The sequence below is a fragment of the Nicotiana sylvestris genome, chromosome 2, assembly GCF_000393655.2.
Source record: "Nicotiana sylvestris chromosome 2, ASM39365v2, whole genome shotgun sequence".
Classification (NCBI taxonomy): Eukaryota; Viridiplantae; Streptophyta; class Magnoliopsida; order Solanales; family Solanaceae; genus Nicotiana; species Nicotiana sylvestris.
In genome coordinates this window covers 106509164-106534157 of record NC_091058.1, presented here as the reverse complement: position 1 = coordinate 106534157, position 24994 = coordinate 106509164, and the positions used below count along the sequence as shown (strand labels likewise).

Genomic DNA, 24994 nt, shown 5'->3' with positions numbered 1-24994 from the left:
TGGGGAGTTTGGGCATATATGGAGGTAGTGTCCTCGTCGTCAGGGAGGTCTAGTCTAGCAGAGGGGTCAGGCTGCATCTTCAGCACCAATTATATCCCCACCCGACTAGTCAACTCGGGGTAGAGCTCAGTTAGCTAGGGGTCGCCCAAGAGGGAGAGGCCCATCAGGTGGAGGTCAGGCCTGTTTCTATGCTCTTTCTACCAGACCGGATGCCATTGCTTTAGACACAGTGATCACATGTATTGTCTTAGTATGTCACCGAGATGCCTCTGTATTATTTGACCCTGGTTCCACCTATTCATATGTATCCCCGTATTTTGCTCATTAGATATGCCCCGTGAGTCTTTAGCTTCATTTGTTCATGTATCTACTCTGGTGGGTGATACTATTATGGTAGACCGTGTGTATAGGTCGTATGTAGTGACCATTGGGGGATTGAGGACTAGAGTGGATCTTCTACTGCTTAGTATGGTTGATTTGATGTGATATTGGGTATGGATTGGTTGTCTCCCTATCATGCTATTTTAGACTGCCACGCTAAGACTATAACGTTGGCAATGCCGGGGTTGCCTCGGATTGAGTGGCGAGAATCTTTAGATTATGTCCCCAGTAGAGTGATTTCATACTTGAAGGCCCAGCAGATGGTTGGGAAAGGTTGTTTATCAATTTGGCCTTTGGGAGAAATGTTAGTGCAAAGACCCCTACTATTGATTCTATTCAGATGGTGCGCGATTTTTTAGATGTGTTTCCCGCAAACCTGTTGAGCATGTCGTTGGACAGGGATATTGACTTCAGTATTGATTTGGTGCCGTGAACTCAATCTATTTTTATTCCACTGTACCGTATGTCACCAGCTGAGTTGAAGAAGTTGAAGGAGCAGCTTTAGGAGTTCATTGAGAATGGGTTAACTAAGCCTAGTATGTCACCTTGGGGTGCACCTATTCTATTTGTGAAAAAGAAGGATGGCACTATGAGAACGTGTATTGATTATAGGCAGTTGAACAAAGTCACAATCAAGAACAAGTATCCTTTGACGCACATTGGTGATCTATTCGACCAGCTTTAGGGAGCGAGGGTGTTCTCCCAGATTGATCTCAGGTCAGGGTATCGCCATTTCAAGATTAGGGACTCGGACATTCTTAAGACAGCCTTCAGGACACGATATGGTCATTATGAGTTCCTTGTGATGTCCTTTGGGCTGACCAATGCCCCAGCAGCGTTCATGTATTTGATGAATAGTGTGTTCCAGCCTTATCTCGACTCGTTTGTTATCATATTTGTTGATGATATACTGGTGTACTCTCGTAGCCAGGAAGAGCATGTCCAACATTTACGGATTGTGGCGCAGCGGTTGAGGGAGGAGAAGTTTTATGCTAAGTTCTCCAAGTGTGAGTTTTGGCTTAGTTTAGTGGCGTTCTTGGGGTACGTGGTGTGTAATGAGGGTATTCAGGTTGATCCGAAGAAGATAGAGGTGGTCCAGAGTTGGCCCAAACCATCCTTAGCCATAGTGATTCGTTGCTTTCTTGGTTTGGCGGGTTATTACCGTCAGTTCGTGTATGGTTTCTCTTCTATTGCATCGCCCTTGACCAAATTGACCCAAAAGGGTGCTCCTTTCAGGTGGTCGGATGAGTATGAGGCAAGCTTTTTGAAGCTCAAAACTGCCTTGACCACAGCTTCAGTGCTAGTTCTGCCATCAGCTTTTGGTTCATATTCAGTATATTGTGATGCTTTTTAGATCGGTATTGGATGTGTTTTGATATAGGAGGGTAGAGTGATTGCTTATTCTTCTCGTCAGTTGAAGCCCCATGAGAAGAACTACCCTGTTCATGATTTGGAGTTGGCTGCCATTGTTCACGCATTGAAGATTTGGAGGCATTATCTCTATGGTGTGTCTTGTGAGGTGTATACTGATCATCGTAGCTTTCAGCACTTGTTCAAACAGAAAGATCTCAATTTGAGGTAGCGGAGATGGTTGGAGTTGCTAAAGGACTATGATATTACCATTTTGTATCATCCGTGAAAGGCCAATGTGGTGGCCAATGCCTTGAGTAGGAAAGCAGTAAGTATGGGAAGTCTTGTATTTATTCCTGTTGGGAGAGACCTCTTGCGGTTGATATTTAGGCTTTGGCCAACCAGATCGTGAGATTGGATATTTTGAGCCTAGTCGGATTCTAGCTTGTGTGGTTTCTTGATCTTCCTTGTATGATCACATCAGAGAACGTCAGTATGATGATCCTCATTTGCTTGTCCTCAAGGACAAGGTACAACATGATGATGCTAGGGATGTGACTATCGGAGATGATGGGGTATTGAGGATGTAGGGCCGGATATGTGTGCCCAATGTAGATGGGCTTCGAGAGTTGATTCTAGAGGATGCCCATAGTTCACGGTATTCCATCCATCTGGGTGCCGCGAAGATGTACCAGGATTTGAGATAGCACTACTGGTGGAGGAGAATGAAGAAAGATATAGTTGGATTTGTATCTCAGTGTCTCAACTGTCAACAAGTGAAATATGAGCATTAGAGACCGGGTGTCTTGCTTTAGCAGATAGAGATTCTAGAGTGGAAGTGGGAGCGGATCACCCTGGATTTCGTAGTTGGGCTCCCACGGACTTCGAGAAAGTTCGATGCTATTTGGGTTATTGTGGATCGGCTGACCAAGTTCGCGCACTTCATTCTTGTGAGTACTACCTATTCTTCAAATCGATTGGCGGGGATTTATATTAGAGAGATTGATCGCCTTCACGGTGTGCCAGCTTCCATCATTTCAGACAGAGGCACATAGTTTACATCGCAGTTTATATCAACGAGAGTTGGGCACTCAGGTTGAGTTGAGCACAACATTTCACCCTCAGACGGACGGACAGTCCGAGTGCACTATTCAGATATTAGAGGACATTTTACGTGTGTGTGTCATTGATTTTGGTAGTTCATGGGACCAGTTTCTACCACTCCGAATTTTGCCTACAACAACAGTTATCAGTCGGGCATTCATATAGCTCCGTATTAGGCTTTATATGGGAGGCGATGAAAATCCCTAGGGGGGTTGGTTTGAGTCGGGTGAGGCTAGGCTTCTGGGTATCGACTTGGTTCATGATGCTTTGGACAAGGTGAAAGTGATTCAGGATCGGCTTCGCACAGCACAGTCAAAGCAAAAGTGTTATGCTGACAGGAAGGTCTGCGATGCATCTTATATGGTTGGGGAGAAGGTTCTACTGAAGGTTTCACCCATGAAGGGTGTTATGAGGTTTGGGATAAAGGTCAAGTTGAGCCTTCGGTTCATAGGGTCGTTTGAGGTGTTTCGGAGGATTGGGAGGTGGCCTACGAGCTTGCTTTGCCACCCATCTTATCAAGTGTCCATCTAGTATTTCATGTTTCTATGCTTCAGAAGTATATTAGCGATCCGTCTCATGTTTTGGATTTCATCACGGTTTAGTTGGATGGTGATTTGACTTATGATGTGGAGCCGGTGGCTATTTAGGAGTGTCAGGTTTGAAAGTTGAGGTCAAAGGACATATCATTAGTGAAAGTGTAGTGGAGAGGTTAGCCCATGGAGGAGGCTACTCGGGAGACCGAGTGGGAGATGCGGAGTAGATATTCACACCTATTTGAGGCTCCAGATATGTTTCTAGACCCGTTCAAGGACAAACGTTTGTTTAGAAGGGGAGGATGTAACAACCCAACCGGTTGTTTCGAGAGTTACAGCCATGTTCCCCAATTTTTCTGCTTCATTTGAGTTCTTCAGCTATATTATGTCTTATCGGGTCAGTTGGTTTGGTTCCGTAGTGGTTTGGAGTAAATTGAGACACTTAGTCTCTTAGGAGAAAGTTTAAGTTGAAAAAGTTGACTGGATGTTGACTTATGTATAAATTATCTTGGATTTGAATTTTGATGGTTCTGTTAGCTCCGTTGGGTGATTTTAGAATTGGGAGCACATTCAAAATGTGATTCGGAGGCCCGTGGCAGAATTAGGCTTGAATTGGCAAAAGTTAAAATTTTGGCCATTTTGGTCGGTAGTGGAAATATTGATATCGGGGTCGGAATGGAATTCCGAAAGTTGGAATAGGTTTGTAGTGTTATTTTGACTTGTGTGCAAAATTTGAGGTCATTCGGACGTGGTTTAGCGAGTTTTGGCATGTTTGTGGAATTCGAAAGTTTAGAAGTTCTTAGGCTTGAATCCGAGTGTAATTTGGTGTTTTGATATTGTTTTGAGTGATTTAAAGATTCGAATAAGTTTGTATGAGGTTATGGGATGTGTTGGTATGTTTGGATGAGGTCCCGAGGGCCTGGGGTGAGTTTCGGGTGGTTAACAGATCATTTTATGCCTTAGGATGTTAGCTGATCTGCTAGTATTTTGTTGGTGGTGGTTTCCACTTACGCATTCGTGAGGCAGGTCTCGCGTTCGCGAAGAGAATCTAGAGATCGAAGGAGAAATGTTCTCCATGTTCGCGAAGGAAGGAATGCATTCGCAAAGGTTTAGGAATAGAGTGCATCGCGAACGCGAGAGGAGTATCACGTTCGCGAAGAAGAGAAGAGGTAGCTGGGAATTCCATCTATTTGGTCTACGCATTCACGAGAGGTGGTCGTGTTCGGGATTGTTTGAGCTAGTAAAGCTTCACGTTCGTGAAGACTAAATTGAAGAGGCAGTCCAAGTGGTCTACGCGAATGCGAGAGTGCTGTCGCATTCACGAAGAAGAAAATATGGGCAGACAATGTTATATTCAAAATTGAGGGTTTGAGCCCATTTTTCATATTTTGAGCTATAGACCACGGATTTGGGCAATTTTTGAAGGCATTTTTAGGGGGTTGATTAGGGTAAGTGTTCCTCACTTAATTTTAGTTAAATTCCATGATTTTATCTTGATTTTATCATCTAAAATTGGGAATTGGGATGAAAAATTGGGGGGGGGGGAATGGAAGAGTTCTTAAGATGAAATTTTGGGGTTTTGAAGGGGATTTTGTTGTCGGATTTGAGTAAATTTGATATGGTTAGACTCGTGAGTGATTGAGCTTTCGGGTTTTGTGACTTTTGTCAGATTCCGAAACGTGGACCCAGGCGCCGGGTTTGAGCCAATTTCGGGTTTTGAGTCTAATTTAGTAGTTTTTCTTGTGGAATTAATTCCTTTAGCATATATTAATGGTATTGTACTACTTGTGGGTAGATTTGGAACATTCGGAGGCTGATTCGCGAGGCGAGGGCATTGCGGAGTAGAGATTTGCTCGGATTGAGGTAAGTAACAGTTGTAAATCTAGTCCTAAGGGTATGAAACCCCGGATATTGTGTCTTGTGACTATTTTAGAGGTGATGCACATGCAAGGTGACCGACGTGTGGGTGTGCACCGAGTCCGTCTTGTAGAACTGTAAAGTGGAACAACATGTTGTTAGCTATATGCTCTCTATGTGTTATGAACGATTGACTGTAAATCATGTTAGAAACCATAATTAGGCTATATGTTGGCACTGTTGGGTACATGTCGAATTTCCTGTTAAATGCTAATTGTACTCAGTCACAGTTTTAACTCGCATATCATATCACACTCTCTGTTATTCCGTTCGATGCATCTTGTTATTACTATTTGGGATGATTTTCCTGGTATCTGAGAGCCTGAGAGACTGGAGAGATTGGTGACTGAGTGAGGTCGAGTGCCTGACTGTGAGGATACTTATGGGATCGGACAACACGCCGCAGCATGTTTTATTAATTATGCTATGATTGGCTTGTTATAGTGCTTGGGCTAAAAGAGCCCCTCCGGTGTAATGACCCGACCGGTCGTTTTGATCTTTAGCGCGTTCTTCGGCGATTTGAGGCTATAAGCAGCTTCACTTCAGGCATTATGACTTGTACGCATGGTCGAAATTGAATTTCGGGAAGTTCAAAGTTGATTTGGAAAGAAAATTCTCAATTCGAAAACTTTAAGGTGGAAGAATGGAGTAAGATTGGATTTTTGAGTAAACGGCCTTGGAACCGGGATTCAAAGGTTCAAACAGGCTCGTATGATAATTTCGGACTTGGGCGTATGTCCGGATAGTGTTTTGGAAGACCTGGGAACGTTCCGGCACCTATTGTGGAAGTTGGTATTTTTGAAAGAATTTCATAAGTTTGGCTTGAAGTGCATTTCAGTGTTATCGATGTCTGTTTTGGATTCCGAGTCTGGGAATAGCTCCGTATGGTGATTTTGATATTGGGAGCACGATCGGAAGTGAATTCAAAGGTTCGTGGTCATTTGGCTAAAGATAGAAATTTGAAGGTTTTGAGGAGTTTGACCGGAAGTGGACTTTTGATATCGGGGTCGGATTCTAATTCCGAAAGTTGGAGTAGGTCCGTAATGTCAAATATGACTTGTGTGCAAAATTTGAGGTCAATCAGACGTGATTTGATAGGTTTTGACATCGAATATAGAAGTTTGAAATTCTAATGTTTATTAAGCTTGGATTGGAGGTCGATTCATGATTTTAGCGATGTTTGATGTGATTTGAAACCTTGAGCAAGGCCGTAAAGTGTTATGGGACTGGTTGGTATGATTGGAAGGGGTCCCGGGGTCCTCGGGTGGATTCCAGATGGTTAACGGATCGAATTAGAATTTGGAAGAATAGCTGAAGCAGCTGATATCTGGTATAACCGCACCTGCGAAAATTTGGCGTAGATGCGGAGCCGCAGAAGCGGCCAAAGGGACGCAGATGCGGTGGTGAAGGGTGAAGTCTGGGACCGCAGAAGCGGTCAAGTCACCGCAGAAGCGGGACCGTACCTGCGGAAGAAGGAGCGCAGAAACGGAAATGGGCTAGGAGCCTCGGATCGTAGAAGCGGCAATTGGTCCGCACCTGCGGGACCGCAGAAGTTGTCAAGAGACTGCAGGTGCGAAAAGACTGGGGGCAGTAAGCTCTCTTTAAAAATCGAGTTTTGGTTCATTTCCACCCATTTTCACTTTGGGATGGACGATTTTGGAGCTTTTGGAAGAGAAATTTTCTTCATCTATGTCAAGGTAAGTTGTTCCCACTCATTAGACGTTAAATACATGGTTTTGTTTCGTATTTGAGCATGAAAATTGATAGAAACTTGGGGGGTAGGGTAAAACCTAGAAAATGGATATTTTGGATATTGACCACGATTTTGGGTATGAAATTGAGAGTAAAGCATAAATTTGAGTTCGTGAGTTCATGGGTAAACTTTATCTTCGGGAAATTTCGGAATCCGGGCACGTGAGCTCGAGGGCTATTTTGCCAACTTTTCGATCGGGGTTAGGAATTGTTATAAATTGGATTATAATGAGTAATTGAATATATATTAATGGATTTGCATAATTATTGGCTAGTTTTGGAGCATTGTGCATCGATTCGAGTCTTCGGAAGAGCGTGGAATGCCGGTTATGGATCTTCGGAGCGAGATGAGTCTCCTTTTACCCTTGTAAGAGGGAATTGTCCCCATAGGTGAGTTAATTGGTTATGTGCTCCTATTTGTGGGGGCTACGTACGCACGCAGTGACGAGGGTCCGTGCGTAGCTACTATTATGCTATTGTCCGGGTAGTCTAGGACCCAAAAGCATGCTGCACTTGGAAATATTTGTGATCCTATTGACAGTTTGCTTAAATTTTATCGAATTGGTAAATGAATTTCTAAAAGGATTAAACTTCATTTTTTTCTTAAATCGGTAAAAAGGGAGAATTTGGATTTTCCTTGGATAGTTGTTCACTAATGAAGTTTTTATTAACTGTTTAAATATGTGATTCTATGTGTACCTGCGTCGCATGTATGATTCGCGAGTAGGGTGTTTGTTTATTTTATGTTGACCACGTCGCATGGATGATTCGCGAGCAGGGTAATATATGCATCTATGGTTCGCGTCGTTCGACCCTCGGCAGTGCACATTTTACATTTCTGTTGGATCAGGCCATACAACCTCAACAAGGTTTGCGCATGCTGGTATTTCTTGCCTTGAAGTTTATTGATATTTATATTTGCCCTCCTAGCCTTGAGATAATTGAAAATTAATAGATTATGAATCCAGAAACTTTTAATATAAAAAGGAACTTTTACCTGTTCGGGACTTATTTGAAATTTCTGTCGTTCTTAATAATGCCATGATTATTCGCATTAATAATATATTACCATTGGACCACTAGTAAATGTCGAAGTCGACCTCTCGTCTCTACTTCTTCGAGATTAGATGGGATTCTCATTGAGTACACGTTGTTTTCGTACTCATACTACACTTGTTGTGCATTTTTGTTGCACAGGATTATATGTGGCTAGTGGCATAGCGGCATGGTTGATACGGAGACTCAGGTGAGTTGCATTTATCGAGACGACCGTAGCCAGCAGAGTCTCCTTCGGAGTATTGTACTGTATTTTCATTTCTGTCCACTTGTATTCCGGATAGTTACTGTATTTTATTTCATTCCTAGTAAATGCTCATACACTTGTGACACTAGGTTCTGGGATGATTATGGGGTATTTTGTATTAACTTCTTAACATTTATATTTGATTTGAAACGATTATCTTTTACTGGTAAAATTGAAGGAAAATCATAGTTTCCAAATTATTAAAACGAGAATTTAATTAAATATCTTGGTTGGCTTGCTTGACAGCTGTGTCCGGCGCCATCACGACCCTTAGTGGATTTTGGGCCGTGACAACATGGTATCTGGGTACTAGGTTCCCTTAGGTCTCACGAGTCATGAGCACGTCTAGTAGAGTCTCGCGAATCGATACAAAGACGTCTGTACTTATCTTCGGGAGGCTACAGGGCTGTTAGGAGCACTTCCCTTCTTGATTCCTTGGGGCTTATTCCCTTGTTTCCTTCTTACTCAACCTTACGCGATGCGAATCACTTTTTATAAATCGAGAATTGAGGAATTGTAATGGTACTACAGACATGGTGCGGGATGTTTCTCCTGGTATAGTTGATTGGGTTATTGTCGTCGCCTTGCGGAAGGATTTTTTTATCGTTTCGGCACGGTAGTTGTGCTTCTAAGAGCTTAGAGGCTATGCACAGGTTGTTTTGATGCTCACGATTGGTTATCGCATAGTAATGACTTGATAACAGGATACTTGCCTATATGTTGGGGCGGTGAATGATTTGAAAGGAAGCCTACTTAGTGCATGATTCAAAGATCTGATATTTCATTTCCGGCAGAGGAAAAGCAATTTGCCTAGGGACGTCCAGATTTGGAGCAATAGAGTAACAAGACTTGGTGATTCAAGCGTGATGGGATTCTCATCTACGATGTGGTATCGTCGTCCGCGATTAAATGTGTTAAGTTCTCCGTGCTATGGTCTTCTGCAATTCGCCTTTGGGTAAGATATTGTGAAATAATATTGGAGAAACGACTGTTAGATATCGCAGGATGCGGTGGTTCTAGATTGAATCGGTGTTTCTAATGCTGACGGCTCGAGAAAAAAATGATCTTCGGAGAGGTTTAAAGTTAGTAGCGATTTGTGGGTACAAAAAGGCCTTTGGCGACAATTATTTAGCGGCAATAAGGTTATTGTCGCTAATGGATTCTTTACGCTAAAATATTTGCGGCATATGATCATTGGCTAGTAAAAGATATTTTTTAGTGACACTAAAATAAATTGCCACTAAAAATCATTTACTAATAGTACCAATTTTTGTTATTTTATCTTTCCCTCCGTGCAAAGTAAATTAAAATCTTCCCTCTAATATTTTGGACAAGAATTATGTATTCCCTCCAATTAGAAAAAAGAAACCTATTCCCTTTTGCCAATACAAATTTTTCCCAAAAAGAAAAAAAAAGATGACAAAACCTATTCCATTTCAACAGTCTCCGGCCTGCGAAATTCTCCAGTTAACAATGGTTAACAAAATCGCCGCGGCCTGCGACAATCTTCGCCGTGCCACAGTTCCGACGATCTTCTTCCCAATTCACAGGTAACTTTCTCTTCTTCCCCAGGTAAATTTTGCAAAATCTGTTGTCAATATTCTCCCTCTCATCTGTCTTCCCCAAATCTGCAATTTTTTGCAAAATCTTCCCCAAATTAGCCAAGAATGTGAGCTCTGATTTACGGAGCATGAATATATCGGAGTTTAAGGTAAGAAGAATTCTGCCATGACTTCTCATAAATCAATATCACTACATAAATTACATACGTCAATGGGTTGCAACTGGAAGACGATATTTACAGTCTACTCTTTGGACTTTAGGGGCATATGATGATTAATGCCGAGTTGAATTAGTCATGCTTTGACTTTCTTGTCTTGTTGTGATGCCATATTGATTCACTACTTCCAGTATTATGGCAAATATGTTTGATATAGTTTGAACTTTCTCCTAAAATCCGTTCCCTTCATGGAAAATGGATTCAAGTTATATGTTATTTTTCTTGTTATAAATGCAAAGAAGAATGCATTACAACAATATAAACTTGGACAACTTAAAGAAGAATAGAGAATACCCTTAACTTAATTTGGATGTTTGCATGTTTTCTTCAATATATATCCAAGTATCACCAATTAGATCCTGGTCTGTCAAAATACGCAATGTTGATTGCATTTATCTCGAGGATTGTAGTCCCGACTGTCTGTATGTGGAGTATGCATAGGTGTTCTTCTCCTTGCACCATAAGATCACCCCCAGATTGAGCATGAGAGCATGCTAATACCACTGGGAGGCAGTCTAACAGTGTTTAGATAATCTGCCTTAGACATGCATCAGAATTTCATTTCGAAGCCCTCTGAAAATCAGTAACGTACTTGGGACATTTGCATTTCTGCACTCATTGTTTGGTTGTATGTGAACTATTCCAACTCTTGCTACTATATGATTCTCCTTATACCATAAGACCACCCCCAGATTAAGCATGATATCATGCTAATACCACTGGGAAGCAGCTTATAAGTGTTCAGAAAATCAGCCACAGTAGCCTTACACTCTCTATAGTCAGTGGCATTTAGCTTTTTTCTGTTACGTTTGCTAACAATGAAGTATAAGCTCCAGTTATTGACTGGTCCAGCATGAATAGAGATACCAATAGCTGGCCAAATCATTTGCATTAATGTAGCTATTTTTCCTTTGTATCGACTAGCAGTACCAGTACTACAACCGTGAGATTACTGTACAGTAATTCCATGTTTGCGATAGCATTGAAACATTTGGAATTGTCTGAATCAAGTACCTGCAAAATTTAATAAACAGATTAGTGGTAAAAGATTTCTGGTTTCAATGGTATCATGTGTGGCCTGATTCCGATTCTGTTATGGCTTTTAGGGTAGTCTATTTCCAGTTTCATGTTTGCACTATAACATAGTACCCTGATGGATTGAATTACAGAAACCCATTTGAAGCTACCTCGGCCATGACTTTGTGATATCTTCTTGGAACCAATTGTTGTTTGCATAACTCGATACAGACAAGTATCTTTTAGAACTTATGCAGGCCTTTGTTGCGTTAGCTATGGTCTTCTCCATTCAGTACAACACCAGTTACTTGTAACCAAGATGGAAGAATGTGCATTGTTTCCTCTGTTTAAAATAGCATTGAACTCTTGTGTTTGGTTATCCATTGATCATCAGAAAATTTCTATTTTGTGCACTGGTATGTATTCTGCCATCTGGTAAAATCAATGTCACCAGCCTCCCAGTGTTGTAACAGCAACATTTGCACGTCAATATGGGAAGTTTCTTTTCGCAATCTTAACCCTTAGATTTGGTATTTGTGACTTGTCCATGTTTATTAATCTCCTCCCTGCTGTAGGAAGTTTTGTGAAAGAGTGAAAATGAGTTGTCCCTGCAAATGAAAAGGCAATGTTAGCTATATAATCTGCTAAAGTGTTTCCTTCTCTGTAAATATGTTGAAAGATCACATTGAAATGATACCTCAACGCCTGAATCTTCTACACTTCTGCCCTTATAGTGGGTCCCATTCCCTTTTGATAATCTTCTTCAACAACAAGCAATCTGTCTATATCAATGTTGCATACAAGAAAATCTTATTTCCTCACTTCTGGTGGTAAATTGCATATCCGTTATCACTGTTGTCAGAGTATCTAAAACTTCTATTAAGCCTGTAGTTTCAAATGCCTTTATCCCGTAGGTTTTTGTACAACAATGTATAGTTGCAAATCTGATCCATATGCAGTAGGTAATAATATAGTTCCTGAGTTACTAGTTGCAGCTTTTCTCATTGCTAAATAAACTAGTAGTAGTAATCTAATGACAATGATGAGATATCTTAAGTTTGCCGTTATTTGTTACTTTCAGTGTAAACAGGATCTTGCGTGTAAAGAAACAATCTAGATAGCTTAAAGGTTTTCCATGTTGTTATCAATTTAATACGCTGCAAAATACAATTAGTTGAAGTGAGCTATACGATTTTCTCTGCATTCAGTATATTCTGTTCAAGTTAGAGATCATCAAATTGAAACTATCTTCAGTAGGAAAGAAGTTCTTAACGTGTAAAGGTTGTAAAAATAAAGTTAGCTGCAGCTTTTAGTTTCCTTTAACTTAGCATCACACAGATCCAAGTTGAGTAATAGCTGGATGTTACACTTGTAGCATATGTTTGGTTACTTGATTTTAGTTTTGATTTTTGTACTTGTAGCTTGCGGTGTTATAAAGTTAGCAAAAATTACATGATGTAAGGTCATTCCCATAGTGATCACCAAATAAAAAAGTTGATCCTAGTGTTGGATTGACTAGGTATAAACAGTTAAGCTTCCAAAAAATGAGGGAGCACAACTCCCTTTTTCTTTGTCCCTTGACCTGTTAATCCTCCACGAATTGTCTGGTTTTAGCAAGTAGGAAAACTTCTAAACACTGTAAAGCATTTTCTATAAATACTTGTTTATTTGTTGGTTTCAATTGATTTTGTGATGTATTTAAGTGAGCCGTCAATACTATTGATAAACTTGATAAGTGCGCATATTTATGTTTAACACTGTTGTCAGTATGTGCAAAATTGGCATAGCAAATCCACAAAACATCTCAATTCCCATTTTTGAAAAGAGAGCTTGTGGGTAGCCTTTCATAGTTGAAATTTATTTAGTGAGAGAAATTCTTCTCTAGTGTCTTGTAAACCGTAAGCTTAATTTGGGTAGCCTCTCCTGATATTTTATATGACCAAAAGGAATTATATAGTGCAGGACTATCTGTAGAGATTTAATAAGCCTAGCTTGTTAGTGCAGATCTTAGGATGTTTGCAAACATGGTCTGCCATAAAGTGAATTTCTAGAGGAAAAGCTATTTCATATTAATATTGACTCACCTCTGGTTTCTCAAATATCGATTCACCATGGGAAAAAGAAACCATGTAGGATGGCAGATCACATCGTAATATTGCCTGCATAATTGATAGAATTAATCAGCAGGATGAATGATGAGTCACAGGTACATATCATAGGAAAAAAGTTGCATACTAGATCCTTGCTTAGTCTAGCCAGCTCCCATTGGATAGCAATACCTGAACCAATTTCTCTGGCAACCAACATGGTCTTAGCCTATACCTTGTGTTACGATATTGGACAACAAGAAGAAAATTGACACCTAAGGCTTGGAGTAGAGGAGGAGAGAGGACAAGGGGAGTTCAATAATTCTCTATTACATAAGCACACAAGATGTAGGAAATTTTATTCATATTTGACAATTTCAAATATTATACACGGGGAATGAAAAGATGGACTATCCCATATTTAGTGGATTTGGTTATTTTGGCATAGATACATTCACTAAAACAAATCAAAAAAGCCTTTGAAAGATGTTTCATTTAGTAAATGGTGTAAAGGAATGCTGTAAAATTGCATGATTTCTATTATGAAGTAGGTTTTGGAATAAGTAATTGTCCGTGTTCTCTGAGTATACTCTAGTCTTAGATGTTTCATTGTTTCATCTTCTTACTGTTTTTACTGTGCATAAACTGAGGTTTTATCATGATATTGTTAACAAATGAGACAATTCTTACGCAAATATGCTCCTAATGTATCTATGACTCAAAGTAGCAATGGCACCTCATGTGAACAGGTAACTCCATTACATAAGCTTTAGGCATTTTTAATGAAATTCCGATTAAAAAAGTATTGTTATCTAACATGTTAATATTTATTAGATCTCTGACGCCAATAGTGGACATGAACGAGTACCACAAACATCAAGGATACCTAGTGTTGCTGAAAATGCTCAACCTTCTCACGGTACTACTCATCTTTGAGTTTTCCTCCTTCGATTTTATTAATTTGTTGTTGTATTTGGGCTTACTTGAATGCTTCTTGCTTTTATATATTTTCTCTTCTCACTGTTGGTTTTCGTCTCAACAATATATATCTTTTACAATTAGAAATAGTCTTCTATGTCTTCTTTAGACTATTACAATTAAAAATAGTCTTCTGTGGCTTCTCAACAATATTTCTATTAATTTCTTACTTTTAGCTAAACAATATATATCTTTTACAATTAGAAATATTCTTCTGTGTCTTCTTTAGCCTCTTCTTTACATATTGTGCTTTCCATTACCTAACAAGCCTCTTACAGTTTGTGGCCTTGTCTAAGATACCCAAAATAAATTTAAGAATAAACTCCAGATCTTCCATGTTTGATGGCTATGCAAGCACAAATGGTCTACTAACTCTGGGGACCTACAGAAAAAGAATCTGCTACAGTAGTTGAAGCCTCTTCTCTGGGCCTATCATGAGTTAAACAACATTGTGAGCACACTGGCTCGTGGAGATGTATTGCTACATAAAATGAAGGGATTAATTGGTTAGGAAACTTATAAGACGCATTAGGATTTAGAGGGGGATTTTCAAAAAGTGGTGTAGGGAATTCAAGAAAATATAGGTTTTTAGCTGTGAGAGGGTCAAAACCATGAACACGAAACTTAGCCTGGCGAATATGAGTGGTTGCTCCAACATAGTGTACCGGGATATTATACGAGAAGATAAGCCTATGAAGGTGGAGAAGCTGGTTGAGATAACTTTGTGCCGAAAGTGGCACAATTAGGTCAGCCACTTGTGCATCTTGAACACCATTTTGGTCATGGCTTTTTGTGTGGTAGTTCTCAGCCATTGGGAAGGTATAGAATTTTTGCAGTTTTATGAGTGTCTGAAGCTTCCAAAGTGTCCTGAATAATATGCAGGTGAAAACGTAGATGCTCTTATAAGGATTATGCCTAACGCATGAATCCAATGACTAGTACTTGATGGCGGGCTGCAAAAATGATATCTACATAATTTCACCTCTCTTATTTTACAAGTTGATGCAAAGTATACTACCTAATTAATGCAGTCACAATCAGTTTCCTTTATTTATTTCCCTATATAAAACCACCAATGAATGGCTATAGAAAAAAGTATAACCTCAATTCTCTATGCTATGAATTTGTGTAGAAAAAAAGTGTTATATGCCCACAATTCAAATGTGTCATAGTATATATTTATATCCAGCTTCTTAATTTCATGTTTGAGAACTCTTGTGCCAAAGGAGACTGAAGAGTCGAGATTGATTTGATTACATACCTTTTGCACATGTTGCCGGGCAGGCTCTTCACAACAGCTATCATTAAAAACACAAATATGTTATTTACAACTACTCCTATGTTACGTTCTGAGTCAAATCTTTCCTCCGAATCATTGTAAAAAATAAATATATCTTTTACAAGCCTGGGCACTACAGCAGTATCATTATTATTTTGTGGTCCTTAGTAACAATATCCTAAGAATCTGCTATCATAGGATAAATTAATATTTCATTATTTATGGGAGCAAAATCTAGTCAAGGAGCAGACATAACAAACTGCATTTTCATAGTTTTATGCATTTTGAATAGTTGCAGTAGCTTGCTCCACTATTTGGTAAGATACCCGTCCTTGTATTTATGTTCTCGCCAATTATTTGCTTTTATTAAAAAAAAGAAAAATTGAGACACCAACTTGGTAATATAAAATCATCTCAAGTTAACATGTTAGGTGGTGCTTTAGTCTTCTAAATTATCTTCTGTGATTCACCGGAATTTTCTACAGCATTTTGTAACAAGAGCTGATAGGAAATTACGTCATTTTTATACTTCTACACTGTAGAATCTTCCATAGATCCATATATCTATAACATAAGATATTTAAGTTAATTTAAGAAAATGATTAACAATCATGTTGAGAGAATTAATTTGTTGTTTCACCAGGTTCATTTGGAATTTAAATTGACGGCTTAATAATTTAAGGTTCACAAAATTCAGAATTATCTGATAAGTGATGATCATATGCGTTGAAGAGTCTTACCCAGGGAACAAACTCTGCAGCATATGAGTGAGCTTTGAATTCCTGTTGTACACAGGGGGCCAATGTTATCTAAAGGAAAGATAGTAGTAAGTGGTTATCACATGCACAAATGAAAGGAGAAATACTTGTATAATGTATGTTGTCTTAGAGGATAGTGCAGAAATGACAATCCCAAGTGCAGACAGTGACTTTTTTATGAATTGTGATAGTGATGTAATCTTCAAGATGTTTTTTCACATTGTATTTTATTTTCTGACACAATTATTTTAATAATTTCAGGTCATACAGGTTGATATTCGATAATTTAGCAAGTGGAAGATTTCAAAATGACCGAAAAGTTGCGAAAATCATTTGAATACTATCATTTGCCTGGATTAGTTATATAATGACATTAATTAACAATATAAGTTTAGTTACTATGACATCAATATTTTTGATACTTCCTTTTTTTTTGTTAAGATATAATGAGATATATTTTGTTTTTTTTTGAATTAAATATAATATATTTTCTTATTTGTCATATTCTGGATGAATGTAGTAACTATTATTAATGGTGGCTACATTATTACTATTATCGCTTGTGACTTTTAGCGCTAATTTAGTTGGATATACCAGCTATATAAATGGATGATAAAGGGACAAACTAAGATGCTTTCACAGGGAATATTGTAGCTGCTATAATTGCTGTAAAATAATTGCCATTAAAGATATTGACTTTTAGCGGCAATTTAGTTAAACATATTAGCCATTAAAATGGACATGAAAACTACAATCTAAGATGTTTTCAGAGGGGATACTATGACCATTTTAATTGCCACGAAATAATTGCCGTTAAAGATGCGAACTTTTAGCGGCAGTTATTTTGAATTTAGTGGCTATAAAAAGGATTACTAAAGGAGTATAATTAACCATTATAGATTGAATTTAGTCGCCATTATAACTACCGCAAACAATTGCCGTTAAAGATGCAAACTTTTAGCGGCAATTATTTCGAATTTAGCGGCTATAAAAATGGATGCTAAATGAGTATAATTAGCCGTTATGGATTGGGTTTAGTAGCCATTATAATTGCCGCAAACAATTGCCATTAAAGATAATAATCTTTAGCGGCAATAAACCATACTTTTTACCAGCTTTTGTGACAATAGCCGCTAAAGGCTTTGCCGACCCCAGCTTCAACGGCAAAACACTAATGGCCGGTACAAGATATAGCGGCTATTGTTATTGCCACTAAAGTCGTTTTGTATTGCCGCTAAAGCCCATTTTTGTTGTAGTGGAGTTCAAGTGTTACGTAGATAGATTTTTATTTAAGGCAACAACTGAGCGGCAAAGGGTGAGGAAGGACATGTGGGGAGTGTCAGGCGGTGGTTAAAATTTCTAGAAGGCCAAGTATAAGAAGCAAATGTCGAGTAGTCGATTAAAGGGATGAGTTCCGCCAAAGTGGGAGAGTGACGGAGTTGCATATGGGCTTGGTGGTAGGATGACCACACACTTTGAGGAGAGTTTGGAATGATTTGGGAATTTTAGAGATTGGTGATTGGGGCCTATGGATTTAATTTGGAGCATGGGCTATTATGCGGCAGGGGATTTGATATAACGGAAAGGAGCTGCTTGAAATGAAGAAGGATACAACATAACTTTGAATTGGAAGGATGTTGCCGCACATCTAATTGATGTCCACGAGGGGTGAATGGACTTGTGCAGCTAGAGAGTGAGCTCAGACTCAGGATGTGTTATTGATGTCGTAGTGATTGTACCCCGTGTAGCAGCATTGGAAAATGTCGGAAAGTGATCTCCACAGGTGGGTTATTCCCTGTGAGCAGGTTAGAGGTCACGTGGTTGGCGAGGCTTCTATGAAGAACTCTATTGGTTGTACAACAAAGAGATCGGTCGTGCGAATGTGGTTGATGATTCAGAGTAAAAAAGGGGTTTTACAAGAAGATTCAGAGAATTTTGGCGGTTGATTGCGCAAGGTTATGTCAATAAGAGATAAAGAATCCTAGTGAATTCCAAGGTTGTGTAATGGTGGCTTCAAGCTAAGTGGGAGCGTCCCACCGCCTATGATTGGGTTGCATGATTAACTACTTGCGAGGTTGGTTATTTCAGCCACGGGAAAAGAACATAAGTGGTAATTTGAGCAAAAGAATTGTTAAAGGTGTGTTATGATTGGCCTTATTGGCTTACGTTCAGAGTTGGGGAAGGATTCAGGATTTATGCCTTGTATAGGTGCGGGTTTCAAGGGAAGTGATTCTGTCGTGTGCTTCGTTGAGAGGGTATTCATGTGCTAGAAGATTCATAGAGTTGATTATATTCGGGGCCAAGTCAGAGCGGGTGGCTCTCAACAACGGTCCTAGTGGATTCAAAGGGGTAAAGTGTGGTTCCTAATAATTTCGATCCTATAGTTTTGGTTAAGAATCAAGCTTTGTAGCAGCTTATGAGAAGAAACCCCGAATGTTCTATGATGTTTTGACTTGCAGTGTAGCATTTGGGAGGTATGAAATGGTTTGTGGGATTTGAGACATCATGGTCTCGTGATTCAAGGTCACTCGAGATGAGTGCGGATGGAGTGTGTATGTGTTGAATAGAGTTATTATCATTTCTAAGGTAATCAAGGATAAATTGGAAAGAAGATAGGTTGGTTAGCCATAGTTGAATTGGCATATTACTGGTAGTGATCAGTTCCTTCAACGTGATCAAGTTATGCAAGTAATTTGTGACAGTGCGTGTGAGGCTTGTCGGCCGCCGTAATTGATATTATTCAGAAATATTCTTCTGTTATGGCCTGTCATATGTAGGCGGATCCCGAAAGGGCTATGGTGGCTTAGACCACTACTTAGAGGTTTGTATATTCTACGGTTATGAGAATTCACCTGTGTGTTGCTATGGTTCTCCTGAAGAGAGTTAAGTGAAATGTTTTTATATGATGAAGTGTTAATCTATTAGTGGTTCCGGAGTTATGACGAAAATTTCTATCGTATATTGGCATGTTGGGTGCAGTGAGTGGTATGGAATTTGAAGTGAGGATCAAGGTTGCAGTTCGGTGTTGACAAGGATGTCACGAGCTCAGATGAGCAGGAAATGAGTTTGGATGTTTAAAGTAAGTTGTTATTGTCTTCAGCGTCACCTGAGATCGGTGCTTTGTGAAAAAAAAGGCTTTGCATCCTGGTTAAGGATTCTTGATCGTTCAGTGTTAGTGCGGCCGGTGGTTTGGATGTACAGACCTATTATCTATTACGGAAGGTTGTGGGAGCGTGCCCCACGGGAAAGTTGTATAAGTGTGGTAGGTAGCTACTTTATTGATTGAAGAGTTAAACCAAGTATTAAGACTGAAGTGATGTCATTAAATTGAGAATTGATGCTTGGAGGGCACTCGGTTTATTAGGTTGTGGACCGTGGAGGATTACTCCAGTTATGATGGTTGTTCCTATGTATTATGAGGAAAAGGGGAGTTATTATGGATCTTTGAAAGGTTATTAGCCTGGTTCAGTGCGGTCGGAATCAGCTTGAGGTCTATGGATGGATTTAATGTGAATATGGGCTCTATATCAGGCCAGATGTGTTCATTTCAACAATGCGCTCCTTATGGAAGGATAGTTGGGGTGTTACTTTGTCATCAACTATTTCACGTAATGATATATTGCGCCATGTGAGTTGTGAGATGGCTTGGTAAATTTCTTATGTGTTGAGGTTCCGCGTAAAGATGATGTTATATGAGCAGAATGGCTCTTGAGTTTCAGATCGTATATCGCACCTCAGTTGTGCTTGAGTTTTGTAGCTTATGGCGCTATATGTCTCCCCCGGGATGGTATTATGCACTTAGCATGCTTGTGACCGACATTCGGTATTTTGTTGTAATGAGCAATCTGGCTCAGTGTGTATCTCCTTATGTGAATTTTATGTGTGGATCGGGTGGCATGCCGCCATGGGTATGTTGTTTGGATCGGGTTGCGCGCCGCAACAGTGTGATGTTGAGTACAGTTCCCCGTACCTATTTGTATGTGTTTGTTTCCTATTTTTCTGAGGAAAGCTCATATTAGTTGCATGCCTGCGTCACATGTATGATTCGCGAGCGGTGTGTCTGTTTAGTTATGTTGACCGCGTCGCATGTATGCTTTGCGAGCGGGGTAATTGGATTTCCTTTTCAAAGTTCATTTTTCTTTTGTATCGCGTTCGAATTGGTAACCTATTGGCACATTGTGGCGTCATATGAGACTTTTGATCATGTCTGGGGTAGCTTATTGCCTGAACAATTCGTACTAGGTGAGACGAGATCATTGGATTTAGGATCAGTACAATCTGATTATATGAAGTACATCAAGGAGCTAAGGCCATTATTTGGTTCAGAATGAGGTGATGGTTCTTGTCAGGAGTATAGACCCAATGATTTGTTGGTTCGGTAGTTGGTTATGAATTTCTACACAGCTCTTCCATCGTGGCAGTATTGTAAGAGTTAGAGCAAGACCTATCTATGTCATGAGGTGCAATGGGAGCATCAGATTCGTGGAATTTCGACTAATTTGATCAGAGAATGTTATTGCGGTATTGCGGGTAAAGTGGTGCAAGGTGTGAATTCAGCTAAGGTATGCAGTCATGTTTTGGTGCTGCGTGTAGCTATTGATACGGCGAGCATATCTTGGAACAAACCTGATAGAGAATTCCGGATATTAGAATTGGGTTCTAAGGCTTATTTGCCTAAATGAAAGAGAATATCTTCAGATTTGATGGAGCTAATGTGCTCAACTGAGTTGTGGCAGCATGGGTAGCTGCATGAGGTGTTAAACAGTGATTTCGGACAACTCCTGCGCAATTCTTAGCACGTTTGAGGACGAACGTATGTTTAAGTGGGAGAGAATATAACAACCCGACTGGTCGTTTTGAGCTTTAGCGCATTCTTCGGCGGTTTGAGGCTATGAGCAGCTTCACTTCAGGCACTATGACTTGTACGCATGGTCGGAATTGAATTTCGGAAGTTCGGAGTTGATTTGGAAAGAAAATTCTCAATTCAGAAACATTAAGGTGGAAGAATGGACTAAGATTGGATTTTTGAGTAAACGACCTCAGAATCAGGATTCGAAGGTTCCAACAAGTTTGTGTGATGATTTCAGACTTGGGCGTATGTTCAGATGGGGTTTTGGAAGACCCGGGAACGTTCCGACACCTATTATGGAAGTTGGCATTTTTGAAAGAATTTCATAAGTTTGGGTTGAAGTGCATTTCAGTGTTATCGATGTCCATTAGGGATTCCGAGTCTGGGAATAGCTCCGTCTGGTGATTTATATATTGGGAGCGCGATCGGAAGTGAATTCAGAGGTTCGTGGTCATTTGGCTAAAGATAGAAATTTGAAGGTTTTGAGGAGTTTGACTGGAAGTGGACTTTTGATATCGAGGTCGGATTCCAATTCCGGAAGTTGGAGTAGGTCCGTAATGTCGAATATGACTTGTGTGCAAAATTTGAGGTCAATCGGACGTGATTTGATAGGTTTCGACATCGAATATAGAAGTTTGAAATTCTAAAGTTCATTAAGCCTGGATTGGAGGTCGATTCATGATTTTAGCGATGTTTGATGTGATTTAAGACCTCGAGCAAGTCCGTAATGTTTTATGGGACTAGTTGGTATGATTGGACGGGGTCCCGGGGGCCTCGGGTGGATTCCGGATGGTTAACGGATTGAATTAGAATTTGGAAGAATAGCTGAAGCAGCTGATATCTGGTATAATCGCACCTGCGAAGATTTGGCCGCAGGTGTGGAGCCGCAGAAGCGGCCAAAGGGACGCAGATGCGGTGGTAAAGGGTGAAGGCTGGGACCGCAGATGCAGTCAAGTCACCGCAGAAGTGGGACCGCACCTGCGGAAGAAGGAGCGTAGAAGCAGAAATGGGCTGGGAGCCCCGAATCGCAGAAACGACAATTGGTCCGCACCTGCAGGACCGCAGAAGCGGTCAAGAGACTGCAGGTGCAAAAGGACTAGAATGCAGTGAGCTCTCTTTAAAAATCGAGTTTTGGTTCATTTCCACTCATTTTCACTTCGGGATGGAGAATTTTGGAGCTTTAGGAAGAGAGATTTTCTTCATCTATGTCAAGGTAAGTTGTTCCCACTCATTAGACATTAAATACATGGTTTTGTTTCGGATTTGAGCATGAAAATTGATAGAAACTTGGGGATTAGGGGAAAACCTAGAAAATGGATATTTTGGATTTTGACCACAATTTTGGGTATGAAATTGAGAGTAAAGAATATATTTGAGTTCGTGAGTTCATGGGTAAACTTTATCTTCGGAAAATTTTGGAATTCGGGCACGTGGGCCAGAGGGCGATTTTGTCAACTTTTCGATCAGGGTTAGGAATTGTTATAAATTGGATTGTAATGAGTAATTGAATATATATTAATGGATTTGCATAATTGTTGGCTAGTTTTGGAGCATTGTGCATCAATTCAAGTCTTCGGAAGAGCGTGGAATGTCGGTTATGGATCGTCGGAGGGAGGTGAGTCTCCTTTCTAACCTTGTAAGAGGGAATTGTCCACATAGGTGAGTTAATTGGTTATGTGCTCCTATTTGTGGGGGCTACATTCGCACGAGGTGACGAGGGTCCGTGCATAGCTACTATTATGCTATTGTCCGGGTAGTCTAGGACCCAAAAGCATGTTGTACTTGGAAATAATTGTGATCCTATTGACAGTTTGAATTGCTTAAATTCTATCGAATTGGTAAATAAATTTCTAAAAGGATTAAACTTCATTTTTTTCTTAAATCGTTAAAAAAGGAGAATTTGGATTTTCCTTGGATAGTTGTTCACTAATGAAGTCTTGATTAACTGTTTAAATATGTGATTCTATGTGTACCTGCATCACATGTATGATTCACGAGCAGGGTGTTTGTTTATTTTATGTTGACCACGTCGCATGGATGATTCACGACGGGGTAATAGATGCATCTATGGTTAGCGCCGTTCGACCCTCGGCAATGCACATTTTACATTTCTGTTGGATCAGGCCGTACGACCTCGGTAAGGTTTGTGCATGCTGATATTGCTTACCTTGAAGTTTATTGATATTGATATTTGCCCTCCTAGCCTTGAGATAATTGAAAATTAATAGATTCTGAATTCGGAAACTTTTAATATAAAAAGGAACTTTACCTGTTCGGGACTTATTTGAAATTTTTGCCGTTCTTAATAAAGCTGTGATTATTCGCATTAATAATATATTACCATTGGACCACTAGTAAATGTCAAAGTCGACCTCTTGTCTCTACTTCTTCTACATTAGACGGGATACTCATTGGGTACACGTTATTTTCGTACTCATACTACACTTGCTGTGCATTTTTGTTGCACAGGTTTATGTGTGGCTAGTGGCATAGCAGAATGGTTGATACGGAGACTCAGGTGAGTTGCATTTATCGAGACGACCGTAGCTAGCAGAGTCTCCTTCGGAGTATTGTACTATATTTTCATTTCTGTCCACTTGTATTCCGGACAGTTACTGTATTTTATTTCATTCCTAGTAAATGCTCATGCACTTGTGACACCGGGTTCTGGGATGATTATGGGATATCTTGTATTAACTTCGTAACATTTATATTTGATTTAAAACGATTATCTTTTACTGGTAAAATTGAAGGAAAATCATAGTTTTCAAAATTATTAAAACGAGAATTTAATTAAGTATCTTGGTTGGCTTGTCTGACAGCGGTGTCCGGCGCCATCACGACCCTTAGTGGATTTTGGGTCATGACATTCGGAGTCTGTACACCCCCACTGAGCGCAGGTACCTACAGAGTGCGAGTGCCGAGTACCGAGTGCTTATTGATTTTGAGGAATGAGTGATTGGGAGGAATGAGTGATTGGGAGATTGGAGTGATTGGGAGGACTGAGAGATGACTGCCTGAGAGGCAGTATATGATTACATTATTGATGCACATAGTTGCCTTATATCCATGTTTTGAAAACTGTTGAAAGATATTCTTATCTGGTTTTCCTTGAACTTGACTAAAATAAACTAATTTGACTTGAATTACCGGAACTTGGGAAGCATCACTATTTTCCTTTCCAATGTTTTTGAAAATGAACTAAAACTGTGTAACTCGTCACTATCTTCAGTTCCTTATTTATTATTGTTACTTACTGAGTTGGTGTACTCATGTTACTCCTTGCGCCTCGTGTGCAGTTCCGGGGGTTGTTGGACGTGGAGGTTGTTGAAAGTACTCGTAGTTGGTCATTCGAGATCGCGAAGTAGCTGCCGGCGTTTGCAGCCCTGCTTTCTACATCGGCGTTTCCTTATTTTCTGTATTTTGGATTCCAGACTATGTTGGTCTTGTTACTTTCGGATCGGTTATGTTAGATGCTCATGACAAGTGACACCCCCGATGTCGGGCTTTATTTTCGCTCTTATGTTTTGGGATTCACCCCGTTTTAGGGCAAAGATTTCAGTTATATCAACAGTCTTGATTTATTTCTGGGAAAGCATTTTGGTAATGTCGGTTGGCCTAGTATCATTGATAGGCACCATCACGACGGGTCGTATTTTGGGTCATGAAAAAATTAAAGACATAAGTAAAATACAGAAATTAAAGACATCCAGAATTTTTATACTGGATCGAATGCAATATAAATCCTACTTCAGTCCACTTGGGTTGCAAGGATGTTCTCTCTTCAAAGCTCCTTGAATTTTTGTATAATTGTGTTGATGTTATCTCCGAACACCAACTCACTTTTGCTTCTTAGTACACTCATATTAATTGTGATACTATGCCTCACCAAAGTTTTCTCTCTTT

General features: G+C 39.8%; 1 long non-coding RNA gene across 2 annotated transcripts; it reads left to right on the top strand.

Annotated features, from left to right (window-relative positions):
- The first annotated feature begins 9688 nt into the window (after positions 1-9688).
- Positions 9689-16795, top strand: LOC138886528 (uncharacterized). 2 transcript variants are annotated; one of them, XR_011405456.1, is made up of 4 exons: positions 9722-9890; positions 13952-13973; positions 14059-14143; positions 16501-16795. It is a non-coding gene; the product is annotated as an uncharacterized lncRNA (long non-coding RNA). The 2 variants fall into 2 exon arrangements; XR_011405455.1 differs by lacking the exon at positions 13952-13973 and having other exon boundaries at positions 9689-9890.
- Positions 16796-24994: the final 8199 nt, after the last annotated feature.